Source organism: Silurus meridionalis, chromosome 3, assembly GCF_014805685.1.
Source record: "Silurus meridionalis isolate SWU-2019-XX chromosome 3, ASM1480568v1, whole genome shotgun sequence".
Taxonomy (NCBI): Eukaryota; Metazoa; Chordata; class Actinopteri; order Siluriformes; family Siluridae; genus Silurus; species Silurus meridionalis.
The window spans coordinates 16,404,749-16,414,754 of NC_060886.1; the positions used below are offsets into that span (position 1 = coordinate 16,404,749).

A 10,006-nucleotide genomic window follows, 5' to 3' on the forward strand; every position below is an offset into this window, starting at 1 on the left:
GCAGACTGCAAAGCAAAACCCGTTGATCTCATAGATCCTACAAAAGGTTTTAGAACAGCAGATATGCTGATACCTACATGAAAATAACATTAATGAAATCACTTCTTTAGAATTTGAGCATCATCATAGCACATAGACAGTGCTGGATCAAGTGGTAAATGACCTTCTAATGGCTTATGATCTGCGTGGTGTGTTGCCTTACCTTAGGGTTACCAATGAACATACCATTCTGTTTGAAAAAAAAAAAAGACTAGAAAATGTTGATGGAGGGGCACTGCCCTGCCTCGGTCTAGGTATTATTTGAATTATTGATTTCAGTTGGTAAATGTAAATGATTTCGTCTTCCTGTTTTTTCAAAAGTTTTTCAAAAGCTTTTGGCATTCCCCACAGTTTTGTTTAGGCCCACTTCTTTTTTCTCTTTATATATTTTATATCTGTGACTAACAGTTTTAATATTTTCGGAAAAAGATATATAAGAGACGCCAGAGCAGAGTAAAATATACTCTGGATGTCCTTCTGTTACATCATGTGCAACAGTAAGAGACCTTGGAGTGATTATTGACTCCAGTCTTTAATTGGAATCTTATGTAACTGTTAACTTTGGCTTGCATAATAGTGAAAGATTTATCAATAAAAAAAACATACACAGAATTTACTTTCTGTTTAGTTGTTCTGTTACAATGGCCTTTGTTAAAAAACACTATACAAATAAAATTCAAATCAAAAGGGTGCAGTGAAAAAAACAACCTGCCAATAACCTGACTGATACTGCTTCTTTAAGAGTCAATGCATTGCTGAAACAGAGCAGGGTTATATAATTCACTGCTTATATAAAACGCTTTTCTGCTGCCTTTTATGTGACAATTTGAGCTGTGCAGTAAAATGCTGCAGGCTGTCACAAATATACCAACACAATCCTGTAGCTTATCATGAATACACAGACTTTGTTGTTCAATTTTGGTTATGAAATAATTTCTTTTAGACCTTGGAGCTAGGATTAAGCTTTGCAACGCCCCACATTTGCAACTGATGCTTCTCTGGGTTGCCTTATGAACTTGTGTTTGTTTTACAACTTGTCAATTAGAACAATTATGCCTAAATGTCTTTTTGTTTGTCATAACAGTGTTTCTGTGCCAGACTTTGTAGAGTTTTGGTATGCTTGACCCTTTCAGCTACACAAGCCAGAAAACTGCTGTTGGAAAAGGTCTATATAATGTAGGTCTAAAGAGGACAGAGCTTGGCTGGCCAAGAAACTGAGCAAGCATACTAGCTATATAGAGTATTTCTATTCTTTTCTTTTTTTTTTTTGTTATCCTACGCCCCTTCCGTTTCACTGCATTATTAAACGGCCTATATATTATTCATTTTGTATCAAACAAATATTTTGCAAAATTTGCATCTAGTAAAGAAAAGCAAGAAACTGCAGACCAAGTAAAATCAGCTTATACTTTGTACTTACCTATACCACTTATATATTGCTTTGTGTGCCATCTGTTTTTTTTTTTTTTTTTAAGGTCCATTTAAATGCAATTATTATATATAGATTATTTTTTACTTTGAATTTTTGAACAACTCATCCAGCAGAATAAAAAGTTCCTCTCTGTTCCTATTTCTGTAATGTCATGAGAAAGTTATCACACACACACACACACACTGACTAAAACAATGCAGGGCTTAACTATTAGATAGATATCCATCTATTTATTTTATTTTAGAAAATAATTTTATAGGAATTGAATTGTAATTCCACTCTTTTCCACCAGAGGCAATGCAGGCAGTACTAAATGTTTTCGTTCCTATTTTGGACGATATGTTCAATCTTTTGAAGGCAGACATTTTTCGGTCCATAATTTATACATCTACCTCTGTTGCGTGCATGTGGCTGCTGCATTTTTAAAGCCTGGGTAGTGAGGGATTTTATGTCATGCTGCCTTTCTTTGTCCTCATGCAAGCTTCTACTGACCCACATCTGGGAATGCTCCTCACCAGACAAACATCAAGCATCAGTAGATCGTCATGTCTCAGTCACTATGTATTAAAAAAGCAACAAAAGTGTAATAACTAAACTTTAGGCTTAAAAATAAGTTTTAAAAAATGTATTCTGCTAATGTTACTACTACAACTACTAGAACCTCTATTAGTACTATGCCTACTACTACTACTACTACTACTAATAATAATAATAATAATATGTTTAATAATAATAAAAAGGAGAAGATAAAAATTAACAGTAATAATAAATAATAATGCAAAGCAGAATACAGAAGATCTATTGTTATTCTAAACAGCTGTTCCATTATACAGAACTGCAATTATTATAATTTTTTTGTCTAAATGTAAATTTTTTTCTTAATACTTCACCAGTTACATTTTCATACTTACAGTTTACAGTTAAATTTTGGTGCCTTTAAATAGACTTTTCTAATAAAATTGCAATTTATGGAAATAAAAGTGTGTGTATGTATGTATGTATGTATGTATGTGTATATATATATATATATATATATATATATATATATATATATATATATATATATATATATATATATATATATATATACAGTATATATTTTTGTGGCAGGCCGTGCATTTGGTACCTGGGCCTTCAGTGGGGATTTACCCGACTTAATCCACCTCTTGAAGCAATTATAGAAACCATCAATACTATACAAAAACCGCAATATAATGACGCGTGGCATTACAGAGAGAGAGAGAGAGAGAGGGGCATTTCACATATGGAGGGTAAATACCATTTTACTAAAGCAAAAAACCCAGTTAAGACAACTCCAACTCCAAAACTCTACACTACAACCACAACTGTGGCACCTACATCATCTGGAGCAGTTCAGAATCAATATTTGTCTAATAACATGACAAGATCATTAAAATGTAAATAAATTACACCTACTCACCAGAGATGCAGACTTATAATTTGCACCGCTCCTCAGAGGCTGTAAGCCGGTGTTACCGCTCGTATTAACTGGTCTGGAAGTGGAGAACAAACCCTTTCCCGGGCTGAGACAAGTTAGCTAGCTTCGGGGTTGGCCAACCTCACGAAGTCTAGTTTTTCGGGAAAATGGATTTTTAAGTATTACCAAGACCAAATCAGTTCTCTTCCTTCGTAGGCATAAAATAGTCTAACTCAGATGTATAAATGTGTGCAGTGCGCTACAGACATGTTTTGCCAGTTGAACTTGGCTTTAACAGTTTCCCCTCTGACCAACCAATCAGAGGATGGAAAAATGCTGACGCTTTTCTGGGCAAGCTAGCTGGTCCTGTGAGGCGACTATGAAATCTGATTGATTAAAGAAACATAGCCATTGCTAATATTCTCTAAGGTAAAAAGGCCAGAAGTGACTTTGAAGGCCCTGGGCAGATTAGATTGACATGGCAGCACATAGAGGCTTAAATCTGATTGAACAAAAAATCTAACATCCACATACACGTACTGGAAGCAGTGCAGCCAAGAGAAACGCTATGAAATGAAGAAAATAAACTGTTGAGAATAAATTACAGTAATACAATTTCATATATATATATATATATTCAATAAAAAATTTTTTAAAACATTCCCACACATTGTCAGCCTTAACATTAATACAATTTAAATCTTCTGATAGAAACAAAATATAGCCCTTGAGCACCCTCACTCTGGCATTTAGTGTTATCTCGTTCACTTTTTTTCTGCACTGTCATTTACATTTTTCCCACTGAAAAATATAAAAATATAGGTCAGACCACAATTTCCTACCCAAATCCCCTCACCCACTCGCAGGCACAGTGACTACCGTTATAGAAATGTTTTACATTTCATGCTGGAGTGCAGAAACATGCACAGGAAAAATCTGTTTGGGATGTAGACGTTCATAATAAAACTAGCTTGAGCAGGAAAGGCATTGCAATGGAAATGCTCCTCACGTCTGCACCACACGCCCTCCTTGCTGTGTTCCTGCACACATGCCATATGGTTTTATTACAGCCACACAGTGCATGTAGATTTGCATGGGTCTGATTTCTTAGACAGATTGAGGTGAGAATGTTTAAGTGTGCCACATGTTCAGAGATGACAGGCCTAAGCTGCCTCTGTTAATAAGATTTAAAGCTACATGAATGACATTTAAGATCCATGATTGAGATGTGTCCCACAGTGATTTTATCCTATACTATGATGGAAACAATATGCAAATCAATATTTCCTATAAATACCCTTCTGCTCCTGGGGGCCAATAACAAATCTGGGGTGGTTATGTCTAACCAATAGACTGATTGTTTTGCTGATGATGCTTTCACAATGCATATGTATTTAGGATATCTTGCATTGTGATTTATTTATGTATTTAAAGAATGAATAAAATCATATATTAAGAAAAAGTCATTATATATATATATATATATATATATATATATATATATATATATATATATATATATATATATAATGACTTTTTCTTTATTATTTGTATTATTATTTATGCTTAAAATATTATTTAAAAGTATTATTAAATATTTCAGATTACACTGCGGACAAATCCTTCAGTTTTTTTATTAAGAGTTTGAGGAAAGAGACACAATAATCCACTGATATAAGTTTCTGATGGGCAGCTACTGCGATACTCTCCCTGTGGGCTAAACTCACTAAATCCCACATTCAGCTGCACACCAGGGACGAAGGACTGCTGTCTAGCATAAAGATGCATGTGTCAGTTAAGAGACATTAGTTTCATATCATTGGATGAGAAGAGATGGCACATGGTACCCAGGGGACCCAGACAGATAGAGGCAGAACTGTGCACCATGCTGCACCTGGAAGTATGGGTTTGACTTTCAGCCTTCTGTTGATGAAGCCACTGAATTCTCTAAGTAGTCTCTAAGTAATCACAATCACATCGTAATCGCAGCAGGCCTGAGCTGGGGGAACAGCCTACAGCTGTGCCACTGGTCAGTGAGATTACAGCATTATAGGCCTCAGTGACCAGACAAGCCAGCAGTGTAGATGGGTGTGGGGTCTTTCCTTTGTTTTGCCTAATCACATGATTCCACTGAGCATAAAATGCAATCAAGCAATATATGAAATAGCATTCATTAAAAAACTAATCTTGAATTGAATTAAAGGAAAATAATATAATTTCAAACCTCAAGATGTACAAATATTTCTACTGCAGGATAAGTGGGATTTTAGTTTAAACACATTAAGATACCTAAAGTAGCATATTTAGCACATGTAGTTTGTGCTTAAGACATTTTGAGTTGAGAGGGGTATTTAGTGTGATATATATGATGTTTTGTGTAATTGTGTTAATTTTTTTTTAATACACCTGCTATTCCTATTATAATATTCTGGTGGTATATATATATATATATATATATATATATATATATATATATATATATATATATATATATATATATATATACATATATATATATATATATATGTGTATATATATATATATATATATATATATATATATATATATATATATATATATATATATATATATATATATATATATATATATATATATATATATATATATATGTGTGTATATATATATATATATGTGGTATATATATATATATATATATATATATATATATATATATATATATATATATATATTCAATAAAAAATTTTCTCCAAAGCAACTCAATGATTTCTAGACCCTGAATATGATACATAAAGCCACACAAATTCAGGTTTAATATTACAAACTATATATTTCATATAGAAATAGCAATAGGATGCTACTGTAATTATTAATGAATTATTAATTAAAATATATTTAAATTAATCGTGATTTATGATCAGATAAATGACTTAATAAATTCATAAACCTAAAATAAGATTGCTTGATTATAATAATAATAATAATAATAATAATAATAATAATAATAATAATAATAATATTAATATTAATAATAATAAATTAGATTGTACAATTATTATTAATATTGTTGTTGTTTTGGCATTATTGTTACTATTACAGCATTATTACAGGTTTTTCAATCAGCTCTACTCAACCCAAATATAAAAAAGGTTAAGAATTTTAAATATATTCACAAATTCTTTTTATCGGTGCTAATTTTATTAACATGCGATTATTACAGCATGTATTACTTTATTTTTTCAAATTTAAATCAATACATTTAAAAGAGGCAAAATTAAATCCTTCACCAAAAACATTTATTTACAGTCCTTTCTATAAACAGATAAAAAAAATGTAAAATTATTTGTAATCATAAAATTTCTTTTTTACTGATGCGGCAAGTTTGAATTCAAACACTATAATCCGCCATGATGGAGACATCTGGCAATTAGTGTGGAAACATAGCAAAAGTTTTGTTTGTTGTTCTAATGGTTTATGCAATTTAAAACCATATTTACTTTAAAACATTTACTAAATATTTTGTCATGCTCTATTTTGAGTATGGTTTTACTAATAATAAACATACATTTGCATAAAGCATTCACATTTGTCCATGCCCATGTTGAAAACGAATGTTTAAAAAATGTGCATTAAGTTAAGATTAATCATGAGTTAATATTTTAATCGATTGACAAAATTCACATCTAAACATCTGATGCAGGTTTTATATATATATATATATATATATATATATATATATATATATATATATATATATATATATATATATATATATATATATATATATATATAAAAGCATCAGATGTGTAGATGTGTAAATTATGTCTATAAAGTCTAATCAGGTCCATGGGGTTTTGTGTCATTAGGGTCAGGATGAGTTCAGTGAGCGTAAAAGACATTCATCTTTCCAGCTGAACCACCACCCACAACCTTGCCTTTACAGAAGACAGAGCTGGCAGTTCTGAATGGGGAAAATGCTAGCATCTGTATCTTCTCTGCTATGTTTTCTGTTTCAGTGTTCTACAGTGTATAGTTTGTTTGACATAATAACATTGGTGTGCTGATGTAAAGCAGTTGTTAAACTAAACACTGACTGAAACTAAAATGATAATTGAAATAGCAGGTTATTTATTTCAATAAATAAAAACAATTTGTTAATCTAACAGAACTGAATCATTGTATGGGAAACTAATAAAATAATATTCTGCATTTTTTTAAAATAAAAAATTGTTAACATTGTACAAATGTTATAAAACATTAATCATGATAAAATGCTTTCGAGAAACAGTGACGGAGTATGTTTGCGGGTATTAGTGCACACTGTGTTCGGGTCATGCTGTGTTTATTGTCCAACAAGGCTGAACTCACCCACCCTCCAGATCCCTCTCTGACTCGAACAGTCAAACCTGATCAATCCACTGATGCAGCACTTTAAGCCATCGGACTGCGAACTGACACAGCTATGCACAAGACCATCCCACTGTGCAGCATGGAATTACACAAGAACATATATTTTAACAGCTTTTCTGAATTTATAGAGATTATGTGGGGGAAAATTTAGTATTTAATAACATAATATACAATTTATTGAACTAGAGAAAGTTATGTAAATTAAGATAAATTTTTCTAGTTCTATGATTTGGACCATTCATATATATTTACCAGAAAAATAATTTAATTGAGTACTTGTAAACATATATGATTTTTCCTTAAATTTGCCTTTCCCTTAAATTTCCCTTTATTTTTCCCAAACTATTACAGTTTTCTAATTGCAAAAATGAGGAAATGCAATATTGTCTACATTTTTTCTTTTTACTTTCATTCACACAGCATTTCTTAAAGTGAGACATAGTAAAATTAAAATTTTCCTTAATTGACCGATTCAGTTTAGTTTGGGTAATGTTCTCAAAATGAATGTCAGCATATTCTTTGTACATAAAGACAGCTCTGTTTGTTATTCCAGCCTTCCTTCTTTCGGATAAAAAAGCGTGCCATCAGAGGCTGGACAGTTTTCCCTCCTGTGGCTATTGTTGAAAGCCTGCCACCAGCACACAGTTTGGCCAGTGCCAGAGAGAGATTGAAAGGGAAACAGAGAGAGGAGAGTAAGGTCTGGATTAATCTTGTTGCATGGCCACTGGATGTATGCCCACTTCAAGTAATCCACCGCTTGGTTCCGATTTACGCAAACCTGCCAATTTAATTACAATTTTAAACCAGACAGAATAATTTCTCTCTTAATTTATATTATCCTTCTAGAATCCTAATCATGTCTTTATTGTTTTTAAGGGGATTCAATAATTTCTTAGAACGTTTTCCAGAATGGTAAACTGTGTTTTTTATATGCTTTAAATTAAAATGTTGATCTTTTAAATTATTTAAATAAATAGGCATGGCAACAACATTAGCATTATTAACAATAAAAACAATGACAAAATAGGGTGTTGACAGGAAGATAAATATTAATTACTATATAAATAACTTTCCCTAATATATATACTCATAAACATATTCACCTTAGAAGTATTGGTTTTCTGTATGTATTTTATTTATATTTTTAAAAGTTTTTTTACTTCTTTTTTTTGAGAGAATTATCATATTGGCACAATATTTTATTCATATGACATGCACCTTTGTTATGCACTATAATCAAAATGTCTTTCCAGAGATTATTTATATTAGCATTCATCAAGATTTAAATCACCAATAAAGGCTGTGGTTGGCAAGTTTGTGTAATTTATTATATTTCGTTTTCTTTTCTTGAATGTCACTCACATAAATATACCTTTTGCTGTCTTGCATATTTATGAATGTTATTTATCCATAAGCCTGTGATGTATTTACCAAATTAGCATGTTAAATATTTTGCAAAATATAAATTTTTACTTTAATAAAAACACCTATATCCCTGTCATTAAAGATGCAAAGGTCCAGCCAGCCAATTGTTTTTTTCAATTTCTAGCCGCTCAGTTTCAGTAGCTTGTATTTAGATTTCTCTTCATATCTGACAGATGTTTTTCTGTACACTGTGGTTGTAAAGAATATTTATTTCGGTTACTGTAACCTTCCTGCTAGCTTGAACCAGTGTGGTTATTCTTTTCTTATCTCTCTCCTTAACAAGATGTTTTAGGCTACAGACCCACCTCTCACTGGATGTTTTTTGTTTTCCTATTCTGTGCATACATGTAAAAATAAAACATGTAAAACTATAAAGATCATTGTTTGTAAAAAAAAAAATAAAATTAACCAGCAGTTTTTTGAAATAATTGAATCAGTCCTTTTGGCATCAATAAGCAGTCTATGGCCATGTTATTGAGATCAATAATATCTGATTCAGATGTTTGATGTTATCGCTGATCTGTATCTACATGATCTATATAATTAGTTGACTGTATAATTGCACGAGTGCTTCTATTAAAGTAGCTAATGAGCATATGTGTTTTAGGTGACCTAAAATATATATGTTTGAAATATTCTCTTTTGTGTTAAAAACTGTCACAAAAGAAATAATCACAACTTGACCTTTGAATTATAAAACCTGCAATTCTGTATACGATTTTTTCTTCAAGCAAGCTGTCACACCTGAGTCCCTCTAGATAAATATTTTATTTTCTCATGCCACAATATTTATTGCTGTTCTCTTCTTGTTCGAAATTCTCATTCCTACCTCTCCAGGCGCATTGCAACGCAATGTCTATGATAAGGATATTAGCTGTATATTCATTATATGCTTGATTTACTGAAACACCAACATTTTCACCAACACCAACATGTACTTTTTATTAGCAACCCAGATATATCAGCAAGATATAAATATTTATAAATGCAGGAACAACACAGCACAAGTAATAAATTTACAGTGGGCTGTGCCAGTCTATCGTGGCAGAATGTGACCCTCGGGTGGGGAAAGTCAAACTCCCTCACTCCTGCACAGTGACAGATACGATTCCTGTCAGTACATGGGCATGGCCCAAGCATCTATCACATCTGGCCGCTTGCTTAGTTCTTGATTTACACTTAGCATAAGGCAAAGACTAGCCGTTTCATCAGTGCCTGGGCAGCTGTATGTACCCCAACCGGAATTTCTTTTTAATTTTTTTAAGCTCCTCCTTGACAGCCCA

General features: G+C 31.9%; 1 long non-coding RNA gene across 1 annotated transcript in view; it reads left to right on the top strand.

The window, feature by feature from the left end:
• LOC124383098 overlaps window positions 1-9,057 on the top strand; it is a 30,532-nt gene extending 21,475 nt beyond the window's left edge. The window contains exon 3 of the long non-coding RNA XR_006925215.1: window positions 7,852-9,057. This is a non-coding gene — a long non-coding RNA (uncharacterized LOC124383098). The remainder of the gene's footprint in view (window positions 1-7,851) is intronic.
• The last annotated feature ends 949 nt before the right edge of the window (window positions 9,058-10,006 follow it).